The following is a 12926-nucleotide window of genomic DNA, read 5'->3' as shown; positions in this document are numbered from 1 at the left end:
TATGGTCACACAGCTCAGGGTCCGTGTGATGGCCTGGGGGGGAATGACCTGCTGTTCCCAGGTCCCCAGGCGCAGCCCCGACCCTGCCACCAGCCAACCCCTGCCCTCACTTCCGTGGGCTGTTCCTGCACATCTTTGCTCCCTTGGGCTCAAGGCTTAATGGGGGAGATTCGCTCTTCATGTAGTAGGCCAAGGAAATCCCCCTTAATGTGGGACTGCCAAGGGGAGAAGACAATCAAATTTGGGGGTGCAAGTCAGTGCCACAGTGACACTCCTATCTTCTCCAACCCTCTAGTGATCACCCCCGGCTTTCACTATTGTGTAAAACATGTTTATTCTCTCAGAAGCTTTTATCACATAGCACACGTTCTACAAAGTCAGAACAAGTATCGGCACTTAAAGTACTTCCTTGCGAGTCCTCACCCTGCCGCTTACTAGACTGCTCAGTGCATCGTTGGTGTGTGTGTGTGTGTGTGTGTGTGTGTGTGTGTGTTTAAGGTACCAGGACCGCAGCTGCCACAAAGCCTTGGAGGCTGTTTTCGAACATGTGGTTGGGTCAGAGCCAGGCCCTGTCACAGCTGTGCTGTCCGAGTCACGGTGGTGCTGGCAGGGCAGGCGTCCCTCCCAGCCCAGGTCCACGGGCTCTAAAGGCCCCACGACCTGGAGCTCCCGGGGCCAGGGCAGCTGCAGCCCTGAGATCTGAGCTCCGGGAAGGCAGAGCAGCTGGTGCCCGCACAGTCTGGTTCTCCAGTGCCCAGAAAGCGGTGCGGGTTGAGGGAGCACTGGGCCCCGAGTCCCTCGTGGCATGCGGGCTTGAGCCCCCCGCTGCCATCGCCGGCTTGCCCTGCCCTTGCAAGACAACCGGTGAGACTTCTCACAGCACAGCACTCGGCCAGGTTGGGATGTGGGGCCTGGGTGGGTTTCCTTTTTGTTCAAGTTGCACCAGTCTGTGTGTGTGTGCTTCACAACCTGTACACTCACCTTAGAGGGCAGGCAGAGCCGCTTAGCAGGCCTTATTTCTTTCTGTTCCCTTCCCCAGCCCTCTCTTCTCCTCCCCCATTTCTTGGGCCTGTTCCCGTTTACAGAAGCTCTGTCTCCCTGTTACCTTTGGTCTGTCTCTTATTTTTACAGTGTTTACACACTGGGTTCCTCGTGCGAGAGAAGCCACATGGTGTTTAAGCCGGGTGCCTGCTTTCTTTCACCCAGCAGTGTGGTCTCCAGGTGCATCTGTTCTCCTACAAATGACTCGTCATCCTTCTTTACAGCAGAGTTGTACTCCACTGTGTGTCCACGGTACCACCTGTTTCATCCACTCATCCGTGGATGGACGTCCAGGCTACATCCCCATTTAGCTGTTCTGAGCTGTGCTGCTCCGAACGCGAGCAGCGTGGAGCCCTGCTGTGTCGCTTCTGCATCTCCTTTGGGAAGACTCTAGAAGGGGAGCTCTGGTTGGCTGGGCTTGCTAGCCCCTCTCCCAGCCTGTCGGTTCTTTAGGGGAGGGCCCTGCCCGCTTTCCCCCGGCCACGCCGGTGAGAAGGGCTGGGCCTGGTTCCTTTGATTCCCTGAAGCTACCTGCTCCCCAGAAGTGCAGAATGTGGGTCCACGCCAGGTCCTGTGCTTGAGCCCCTAGGTCAGGTCCTCCCTCCTCTTGCTCAGTGTGGCCCGCACAGCCACTGCACTCGCTCCCACTGTGTGTGGCCACCGGAGCCCTCCGGGGGGACAAATATGAATGCCGCAGGGGCCATGGGGTTGGTGGTGGCTGGGAGATCACTGGGAATCAGCAAGGGAGGACCCACGTGGACGCCACTCCATGAGCACCAGGGACCCTGCTAGCCAGGCCCCACCCTGGGGATGCCCACCAGGGGGAAGGGTGGCCTCAGGCACCCAGCACCACCACCCATCCTGCCCACCCTGGCTTGTTGATTCCCACTCTGCCTCTCTTGTCACCTCACCTAGAAAAAAGGAAATGGCAAGAATGTGTCACCCTGGAGCCACAGAAAGGCTTGGAGCAGAGCCGAGCCTCACAGCCGCTCCATTCTGGAGCCCCCAAGCAGGCAGCAGACATAGCACTTCAGCTCCAAGGCAGCTTCAGTGGCCACTGCGGGCCATGAAAGCCTCCTCACCTGAGTGTGAAATAGCAGCGTGGCCCGAGCTACACTGGTCCATTCAGCAGCCTGGTCCTTATGGAGCGCCTGGAAAGGCCACCTTGCCACAAAGGCATTTCTGGAGGCCACGACCCACCAGAGAGGCAGCAAGGGTGTGTGAAGAGGCCTTAGGGCCTGAATTCCCAGCACTGGCTGGCCCTGGCCTGAGGTCAACCTGGGGCTGCAGTGGGGAGGAAAAGGGAGTTCTGGGGCTCCAAGCGGAGGTCACCAAGGCGCGGCTGCTCCCGGGCTCCCGAGAGTTCCACACCGTCAGGAGACACAGGCCCTCGGGGGCCAAGGCAGCAGCTGGAGGAGGGACGCCTGGCCCTTGGGGCTCCACTGTCGATGAATGCGCTGGCCTTGGCGCCTGCACGCCCTTCCCGCATACCTGGCCCTCTCTGCCCTGGTCCACCCAGCTATGCCCCACGGACGTGTGCAGTGCTGCCCTGCTGTCCCAGGCCTGGCGGTCCGCAGCGCCCCTGTCTCCACGCAGCCCTTTCAGGGCTCCCCTCATGCTCCCTCCTCACACTCAGCCTGCCTTGGTCGGCAGGAGGCAGCTGCGGGGGCCTCTGCGCTTGCAGCGCTTCCTGCTCCCCCTCGGACGAGGAGATGGGGGCACTCTGGGCCTTCTGCGCAGGAAGAGGCAGCCACCCCTTGGGGCCCCTGGAATGCACTCAGCAGTGCACTGGGAGCAGACAGACCCAGGAGTCTGGGCCTCTGAGCATCCTCGGCAAGGCCCCCGAGATCCAGCCCCATCCCTGTGTCCAGGAAACTGAGGGCTGCAGCTTCTGCCTGTGAGGAATAACCAGCCTGGCTACTTGGGGCTACTGGCTGGCCAGTCCTTGCTGGGAAGCCCCTGCCAAATCCTCTCTGGGGCTCTGTGCTGCCAATGAGAGAGAGCGGTCCAGAGTGTAGCTCATCAGGTGCCACCCTAACTTCCGCAGGGACAGGGTGACGGAGCTCAAGGCTGAGCCTGGGCAGCCTCAGCAGGGCGGGGGCTCCAGTGGCCTTGGGCTGGTCAGCAAGTGAGCCCGCGGGGCCGCGCCTCGCAGGACAGCGCAGGCAGTGGCAGGAGCTGCAGGGCGACTAGTGCTCTGTGGGCGGAATGCCAAGTGTTTGTGGCCAGAGAGACCATTCCCTCGCCAGCGGGCAGGCCGGGCAGGTGCTGTGCTGCTGCCCAAGAGCCACGAGGCAGGCAGGTTCTGTCTGTGACACACATCACTTGAATCAGTCACCAGAACCTTTATTTTTTCAAGGGGCCAGATAGTAAATATTTTAGGCTCTGCAGGCCAGACGGTCTCTATAGCAGTCACACAGCTCTGCCGTCCTGGTGTTCCACATGATATGTAAATGAATGCATGTGGCTCCATGCCAATAAAACTTTATTTACAAAAACAGGCAGCAGGCTGGATTCGGCCCAGGTAAGTTTGCCAGACTTAGCAAGGAAAAGTCCAAGGCTGTTGGCTGAGTGTGAATTCTGGGTAAACAGCAGATACGGGTTTAGAAGTATGTCCCAAACATTGCACAGGGCACACTTCTCCGGGAGAGCTTGCCCGCTGTTAGCTGGTGCCTGGCTTGAATCTTCTCATTGAGTCTATTAGAGCATTTGACTTCGGATGTGCGCAGGGGCGGCTGTGCTCGTCGGCTCAGGCTTGGGGAGAACGAGGAAAGCTCCTGGCAGGCTGGGGCAGGCGGACAGACGCAGAGGCAGGAGGAGGTTTGCCCCATGTCCCACCTCTGGTCAGGGACAGGTGGCGGAGGACTGGCCCTGGTTCTTCCTGTCCTGGGGTCCTAGTCACACCCATCCTGGGAGGCGTGTCCCCAGATCCCTGCAAGGAGCCCCGGCCACCCCTTGGGGGAGCACCTGAGGCAATACCCTGTATGCCGGCTCACCCGTCCCCAGTACCCTTGGTGTGACCATAGGGCACTGTGGGGTACTAGGACAAATACTCAGCCTTCTGTCACTCGGTGCACAGGTTCTAGAGAGGGGCAGAATCAGGCCCCGTGCTACTAATCGCTAGACCATGTACTTAATGTTACAGAAGTGCATACACAAAACACATCCACTTCCAACTGAAAGGTGTGTGTGGAGCTAACGCAGCCTTCTGCTCAAGCCGTGCGGGTGTAGAATGCTTGCTAGGCTGCACTTAGCTGTTGTGCCCAATCCTAAGAGGACAGGTGCCCAGGACTAGCGCCCAGAGGTGGGAGATGCAGAGGGTTTAACTGTAGTCTTGATTCTAATCTGACTCCTGAGTGTGCCAGGACCTGTCCCCTGCGTTCTGTGCTTTATCTCTTGTCACACTGATTAGAAAGTGCCGTGTTCCTTGCTGCAGTGTACAGAAAGTCCCCGGCGCGGCTCTGGGCACACGGCACTCACTGCATGGCCATCTCTGCCCTCCTCCACTTGGGCCTGGTGGAGCAGCGGCACAAAGCGCTCTACCCCAGGCAGGAAGGCTCATCGTGCTTGGGCGTGGACAAGCAGATGAGGCCACTTCCTTGCTCCCAGGTGGCTCTGGAAGGCCATGGGACTCTGTGCAGAGAGCGTGGAGGACGGGTGCGGGCCGTGTGGCATCTGCTGCGTGCCGAGATTATGAAAGATGCCGGGCAGTGTGCGTGTCGGCCTCACTTTATGCAGAAGACACTCAGGAAGCCAGGTGAAACGCTCGCTCGGCTTTCGACCCAGCTTCAGCCCCTTCCCTCCAGTGTCTGCACCTGGGGCCTCCGGCTGCTCCCTCAGGTATGTTTCAGCCCCGTGAATAGCAGGGAGGCTGTCTGCACTAGGGCCCCAGAGCCCTTGCTGTCCTCAGGCAGCTGGGCCTTTCCAGGACTGCTCAGAAGTGATTTCCAGGGCTTTGTCCACTCGGGAGACAGCAGCACTGGGGAATGCAAAATATTTGCAGCCCCTTGTTTGGTTTTCTACTTTTCCCCAAGTCCGCTCTCTCCTCCACATTCTTCAAAGGATAAAGGGCACATTAACGAGCACTTCACCGGTGGTGACAATTAGGCTGCAATTTGTGAACGAGGATTCTCCAATTGCCTTCATTACTCTGGAGCTGACAGCCCGCTTTGCACTCTTGAAAGCAGTGCTTAGCGCAAAGCCGGCCTGGCTGCCGGACGGGGGCCTTTCTGCATTGCCCTGCGGGCTCCGACTGACACAGTGGGCTTTCTCAGAGCAGGGAACGGGGTCCCCGACCACTCACACCTTTGGCTAATTTGTTTTCAATAACAAATTAAAAAGTCTACATGAGATCTTTGCATAGTTGGTTTTTTTTTTCCAGTATAGAAGTTGAGCTCAGGGGCTTTGCACTGAGCCATCTCTGCAGCCCTTTTCAAGATTTTTATTCTGCGACAGGGTCTTCCTAAGCAGCGCTGCTGCACAGGCGCAGTGTGAGGCTGGGGTCCTCTGGCCTCAAGCTCCCAAAGCACTTGGATCACGCGGGTGCACCACACACTGGGCTTGGACAGCTTACGTGCTCATGTGTTTTAGCACAGAGATCAACAGCTGCACTGTGGAACCTAAAGGAGGAACTGAGCATGACTTCACCGAGTTCACTAGATGTTTCTTCACTTGTTTATCGAGAACAAGACAGCATCAGTGAGCAGGGGACTGGAGTCAGGATGCGTCCGCGTGCCCAGCTGCTGCGGGGCCTCCCCACCGGGCAGCTGCCGACGTGCACCCGAGAGAGTGCTCTGAGGCGGGTCACTGTCCTCTGTGCGCTTCTGTGCGGCCTGCAGGCAGGTGGCTTAGGGGCTGCTGCCACATATCTCTTTGTGCTTGGCCGCGGGCTCATCTGGCTGAGTCTCCCCCACAGCATTTATTTCGTGGCATATTTACTGGGCGGAAAGCTCCATGCTTTTGGATGGGCTCTTACTTTCAGCGTCTTGGTTCTGAGCAGCCTCAGACATAAGCACAGCTAACTCTCCTCAGAGACCCCCATCCCTGCAGGGTGAGGTCAGCGATCGCGCTAACTGCGATCACGTCCACCTTGGCCAGTGGCCTGGCTCACCTTGCTGTAAGGAAGTGCTTTTCCGATCCCTGGTGTCTCCGTTACTTTTTTCTCATTCCTGGGACAAAATACTTGACATCCAGAATTAAGGAATAAAAGGCTTATTTGGCTCACAGCTAGTGGAGGTTCAGTCCGTACTCAGCTGGCTCCAAGGCAGTGGCACAGAGCAGAGGGCAGCAGTTCGTGGCTGCGGAAAACAGCAAGAGGGAAAAGGCAGGAGCGGCGGTGGCGGAGCGGCGGGTCTGGCGAGCCTCTCTCCCCTCTGTATGCTGCACGCAGGCTGTCCGCCCAGGCAGGTGCAGCGCTCACACCCATAATCCCAGCTCTGGATCATGAATTAGTCACAAACTCTAGGAGCCTGCCCCAGCGACTGCATGACACTTGGGGTCGGGGGTGGGCACCTAGACACAAACCGTAACACTCGGGGAATGTTCTCCTTCTTAAATCTGTGAATGTGAAGACGTAGGGCCTAGAATTCCCATGTCCTTTCTATGTCAGGGGACATTGTTGTCACCAAAGCCTTTGTGTCCTCAGCGCCGTGACCCACAGTGCTCCAGGCTGCAGGGTAGCCGCTAACTGCCATACTCCAATCAGTCAGCCTGGTGCATGCCTGTTGCTGGCTCGGACACTGCCAGGGAAGTGGCTGCATTTGTTTGCAGTGCTACGTGCTTACGAGTCTCAATAAAGACATCCCACGGTTGGTACACGTGTGCAGGGGCAAGGGGGCAGAAGCAGACAGTGTGTGCCCCATGCAACACGTGCCGGCTCCTGTCCCTGTCAGTACTGGTGAGGGGAGCCTGGAAACAGAAGACCAGGGCTGAGCTAACGGTCAGGGGCAGGGGAGCCTCAGAGACTCCAGCATGGTGGAGATGGGCAGAGAGAGCTGGGCACAGAGTCAGCCCTCAGGGCCCAGCCCCATGTGGGCAGAGAGCCAAGTAAGAAGGGGAAGAGTGCGCCTGAGCTGCCTGGTGCTCTCGTTTCATCCTGTGTGTTGACTCTGGGACTGGGGAAAGACGCCTCGCCATGGGCCGTGCATGCTGACCTGGGGGACCCAGGACCCCGTGCTGCAGAAACTTCCAGGGCTCCACTGCCCTGTCTGTCCCTCTGCCCCTCCTTATGGCCTGGTGTATCCTACCCACGTCAGAGAACCCAGTGTTGCAACAAAGCCCACCTAGTGGTGAACAGGAAGCAACCAGGGTGTTGGCTGGTGCCACATGCACTGGCAGGTGACAGATCTGGGTGGCCCAAGGAATATGGAGATGGTTTTCTGCTGTGGGCACAGAAGGGTGTGTGCTGCCATCCTGTGCCCCCTGGTCGGTAGGCGACACCCTCCTTGTGTTCCTGTCCCTGGCTCTGAGGCTGCTGTTTCTTCCTCATGCCTTGTCACTGCCCAAATGCCAGAACCTAGGATTTCAGTCACCACCAATGAGCATCAGCTGGCTGTCCCCCAGTTGCACTGAATGCCGGTGGGTTGTTTAGCATCTGCTGCTTCCGTGTGTCCACTCAGGAAAAGCATGTTTTCTAAAAGGTGTGCATGGGCTTTGAGTCTCAGAAACCTAGCGCTCGAGGGCTCCAGGTATGAATGAGGGAAGGGAGAGCTGGGAGAGCAGAGCTCGAGGCTGTTCCCCAAGCTGGTGGAGGAAGAACCAGGCTGGTGGATCCTGGAGGGAGGAACCAGCTCCTGGCCTCTGGAGAGACACAGACAGAGAGAAAGGACACTGCACCATCCGGGGTCTCAGATGAATCTCGACACCGTTATGCTAGATTCATCTGAACAAGTTCAAAGCTAAGAGCAAAGTGGGCTGCTGACCATGACTCCTGTATGTGACTCTTACAGGCCAAAGAGCACGTGGGAGTCCCCCGGAGGGAGGGACCACCCAGGGTGCCAACAGTCCACACCCTGAAATACCACAGGGAAGCTGCTGAGTTCTTCAGTGGACCTCAGTGTAGTGCTAGCCTATTAGCTCTGGATGAAAAAGTCACTCACCCAGACGCACATTCACCCACCAACGCTTGCTCTGCCTCTTGAAGCGGGTCCTTGTCTCTTGGTGGTTGGCCTTCGGGGGAAGCTGATGTCTGTCTGGGGAGCAGGGCCACCTTCTCCCCACCAAATCCCAGCCCCACAGGGCCAGCAGGGGGGTGCTCTGGCCCTGCTGCCCGCCGGCTGCCTCTCTCTGTAGGGGACCTTGAACGTATCTATTTTTATACCCATTTTGACTCATCTGTAGATTTTATGATTTAATTTACTGAGAACATTTTTACTTCTGAGCTGCAACCTCATTAACTGAATAACTGGCACAATTTAAAGGTAAATTTTAAAAGTACATACTTAATGCATACTCATTATTTTAAAAAGTAGAGAGAAAAATTCCATAAATCTCTCATCCACAGAAAAACGTAAGTAACCCGCATTATATACTGCAGAAAGTTAAGCACAGGACTTTCAGACAACCACTGTGACCTTCCAAGTACCATCTCCTTCTCCCTCCCATTTGTCTCCTTCTTGTCCAAAGGACACGCTCTTCTCGCAGCCACCTCCCGTACACACATTGCACATAAAATCTCCACATCCTCATTAATTCACTGACATGACTCATTTTACATCCTGGAGTAAAAACAGATTCAAATTGGCTTCCATTTTTCAGAGACTCTAACCAGCTCCCAACATTGCTTCTGAGAAAATACTTTCTTTCAGTTGGGAATCAAATTGCTTTCAAGCAAAACCATCATTTCTTCCTCAGAGGAAGTTACTCTCCACAGTACAAGGCGGTCCTAGCCTTGTCTGTCATCACCACTGCGATGGTCTCCTTGGCTCTGAGCCACTGTTACCACCTCTGGTCACAGAGCAGAGTCACTTGTACTATGCTTTGTCTCAAATGCAGGGTAACCTCGATGTGTTCCTTGGCTTCTCAGCATCGGAGGTCCTTACTGCCATGTGGAGCTGTTATGAGTTCCTTAAGATGATTTTGGGGGTCTGGCATCCCCAGAACATCACTGTTAGTAATCACCATTGGTTTTCACTGTTGGTCATCAAGTTGGTCATCACCACTGGTCATTCCTATTGGTCATCACTGTGGGTCATCACCATAGGCCGTCACCGTTGGTTATCACTGTTGGTCATCACCATTGGTCACCACTGGTGGTCATCACCATTGGTTATCACCACTGGTCATTACTCTTGGTAATCACCACTGGTTATCACTGTTGGTCATTACCACTGGTCATTCCTCCTGGTTATCAGTGTTGCTCATCACTGGAATCACTGGTGGTCATCACTGTTGGTCTGTGCTGTTGGTCACCACCACTGGTTACCTGTTGGTCATCATGTTGGTCATCACCACTGATCATTCCTCTTGGTTATCACTGTTGCTCATCACTGTTTGGGATCATTGGTGGTCATTGCCATTGGTCATCATTGCTGGTCATCACTGTTGGTGGCACTCTTGGTATCACCACAGGTCATTACTCTTGGTCATCACCATTGGTCATCACTGTTGGTCACAAGCATTGGTCATCACTGTTTGGGATCATTGGTGGTCAGTACTGTTGGTCATCACTCCTGGTCATCTCCACCAGTCATCCCTCTTGGTCATCGCTGTAGCTCACCACTCGTTCTCATCACTGTTGGGTATCACTGTGGGTCATCACAACGGTTCACCATCTTGGTTGTCACTGTTGGTCATCAGTATTGGTCATCAGTGCTGGGCATCACTGCTGGGCATCACTGTGACCACTGTCCTCATTGGTCATCACTGCTGGGCACCTGTGCTGTATCACTACTGGCACAGTACTTGTCATCAGTGCTGGGATCAGTACTGCAGCCATCAGCGTTTGTCGTCGCTACTGACTCCCGCTGTCATGACCTCTCGGCTGAGCCAGGCAGTGACTCTTGGCTTGGAGAGTCACGTCAAGTATCTGTGCTGTGAGTAGCAACTTCCAGTGTGAAATAAATATTCTGTTACATACATCTGAGGGTAAGGGTTCGTCCTAGCTTTATAGGAAAATGGAAGCTTTTTTCTAATGGTGTTTGAGCAATAAGCACAAGTCAGGCTTTGAAAATCAGTCCTCCTCCTGGAAGGAAAAAATACTGGGGACTATTTACTAGAGGGAGATAAGCACCCCCTCCCTCAGGAGGGGCGACACTCCTGCAGATGCCTCCTGGCTCCACCCACAGAGACACACTTATCTGTGGGAAGGTGCCGTGTCTTGGAACAAACTCATGATGAAATTAAATGGTTTCTTCAGTTTGGAGTTCGTTGGCACAAGCAGCTAACGTGTGGGTAGTGGCAGACTCTGGAAGGCAGCAAATGCGTCCTCCCACTGGCTCTGTGGGAGGACGAGTGGGGGCCTCCCTCGCCTGGGTGCCTTCCCGGGCAGGGGCGCCGTCTCAGTTTGAACACCTAGAACAGCTATGGTGTCCTTCACAATCTTTGTCTTAAGGGAACAGCATGTGACTAGTGTAGAACGGTAGCACTTTAAACCTTTCCTGTGGATTTTTCAGTCCATGTGCCGTGAGTCCTGCCGCACCCTCTCACAGCCTATGTGTGACACCGTGACCAGTGACTGTCAGTGGGAGGAGGACCTGGCAGGTCCCTTAAGCTGGGCTCCATCCCCAGCCTGCAGGGAATGTGGGCGCTGACTCAGCAGGGCTGGCAATGACGAGGAAGAACAGAGAGGGGCAGCTGCCTTAGTCTTTTTAACCATTTAAGGCAACAGGACTTTAAATTAAAGCAGGCGTCGTCTTAAAATACTATTTATCAATCTCAGTTTGGAAGAGAAAGGTAGGAGGTAATTGCTAGTGGTCTCATAAAAGAGCCCTCTTAAGATCTCCTGGGCCATGTGCAGGTTTCAAAGTGCAGCTGGCTCCCAGGGAGCACGGGACTGAGGCCGCCTGTGGCCCCCACACCCACAGCCACGTAACCACGCTGGTCTGTCCAGGGATGTGGCCACCTGCGCTTCCAGGGCAGCAGCAGTTGCTTCTGCCCTACCACACTGGGGTGGCCCAGCCCTGTGTGACAGGCTGGCACCTTCCCCCCTCCTTGCCCCCTTCCAGGGAGCAGAACGAACCTCATGGCAGGGGCCTCTAGCTCAGACTTCACTCTGGCCCTGCGCACAGAGACAGCTGTTCCAGGATGGGCATCTCCTGCCGTAGCCCAGGCGTCGGCTCCGAGTTGGGTGTGTGTCTGCACCTCGGCCTCGGGCTCCACGCCCACCCCGCTGGTCCCCGCTGGGCCGAGGCCCTGTCCTCCACTACGGTGTCTGCGGGGCAAGGTTCTGACCTTGTCGTTCAGCTGGGTTTTCTGCCTCTGCCCCTGGGATGAGGCCCAGGGCCTGTTCTTATGTGGGGACTGGAGTCCTAGTCTGTGGCTCTTGCGGTTGATCTATATCCCCAAAAGACAGGACAATGTCTTTACCCTGTGTGGAAGCGTGACTGCCGGTGGAAGTGGAACTGTGGCAGGTGCGTTGAGATGGGCAGCCCCTGCCCCACAAGCCGGTGTCCTCCCAGTGGGAGGTGCCCTAGGACAGGCAGCTGCAGAGGGCACACAGGGAAAAGGACAGGTGGGATGGCTGGATCGAGGGCCGGAACGGAGTGCAGGAGCAGCACCACAGGAGGAGGCCCGGCCTCCCCCAAGCCTGGGTACTTGCTCAGAACCTCGGCTCTGGGTAGCAAAGGAAACAGGCACCTCCATCAGCGAGGATGGACCCGGTCTTCAGTCAACTTCAGTCCCTCTGGGCCTCAGTGTGCTCACGCTGTCAATGGGATCCCCGCTGTCTGCTTCTTTGGTGGCTCAGGAGAGGCACGAGGCCTCCACGCCCTTCTTCCTCCACCCATGGGCACCCTCCACACCCCAATCTTACCGCTTCAGGGATTCTGTGGTAGGGCCAGGTGTGGGCTCGGGGCTTGGCTTGGCTCTTCCCCAGCCCTGGGCCACCAGACCCAGCCCTATGCTGGCTTTCCTTGGGGCCTGGCCATGGTGCCGAATGCTGCTCTGCCAGCTGGGCTGGCACCTCCGTGCAGGGGCTGTGCCTGCCCCTGAGTGTATCTAGTTTCCATCCATGGGCCCTCGGGATGGGCTTTGGTTCCCTGGGGCTGGCTCTAGGCCCCCCCTTCCAAGGGAATTCATGGAGCCTGATCCAAGGTGGATAGCAGAGGGCCAGGGGCCTGGAGAGTCCCAGGTCCATGTCCTAGAGGTCAGCAGGTGTCAAGAACAGCAGCACATGTTAGAGATCCCTGCTGCCCAGGTGCTGGGAGTCCTCCCCAAGCCTCTCACTGTCCAGTAGCCACAGCACTCTGCACACGGAGGAGGCAGTGGGCAGGAAAGCTGGGTGGGTCTGGGAGCTGTGTCAGCCTCCACTGGAGGCCACTAAGGAAGGAATGGGTGGCCATGGCCATTTGCACATGTAACTGAGGGCCTGACCTACAGCAGGAGGCCCAGGGCCTGCAGGAAGGGCAGTGTCCAGGACCCACAGGGCCAGCTGGGGACCCTGCCCCTTGCCACACTCCTGGGGGTGCTCACTCTTGTGGACCCCACAACAAATCACCAGGGAAAGTCTCATTCTGATGAGGGTACAAGCTCTCTGAAAATCCCAGCCAGACTGAGACAGGATGAAGGAAAGCTACCACGCCGCTTTGATTTTCCCCAAATACCTCATGCCACGATACCTTCAGCCCAAGGCAGCTGGGCTTGTATGCAGTCTGTGTCATCTCAGCCAGCTGTCCTTGCTTCCTAGCACGGCTCACAGGAGTGCAGGGAGCAGGCTGGCGGCACCTTCT

Source organism: Octodon degus, unplaced genomic scaffold (genome assembly GCF_000260255.1).
Source record: "Octodon degus isolate 3935 unplaced genomic scaffold, OctDeg1.0 scaffold00027, whole genome shotgun sequence".
Classification (NCBI taxonomy): Eukaryota; Metazoa; Chordata; class Mammalia; order Rodentia; family Octodontidae; genus Octodon; species Octodon degus.
The sequence above is the reverse complement of the archived record's forward strand: the minus strand, read 5'-3'. Positions refer to the sequence as shown.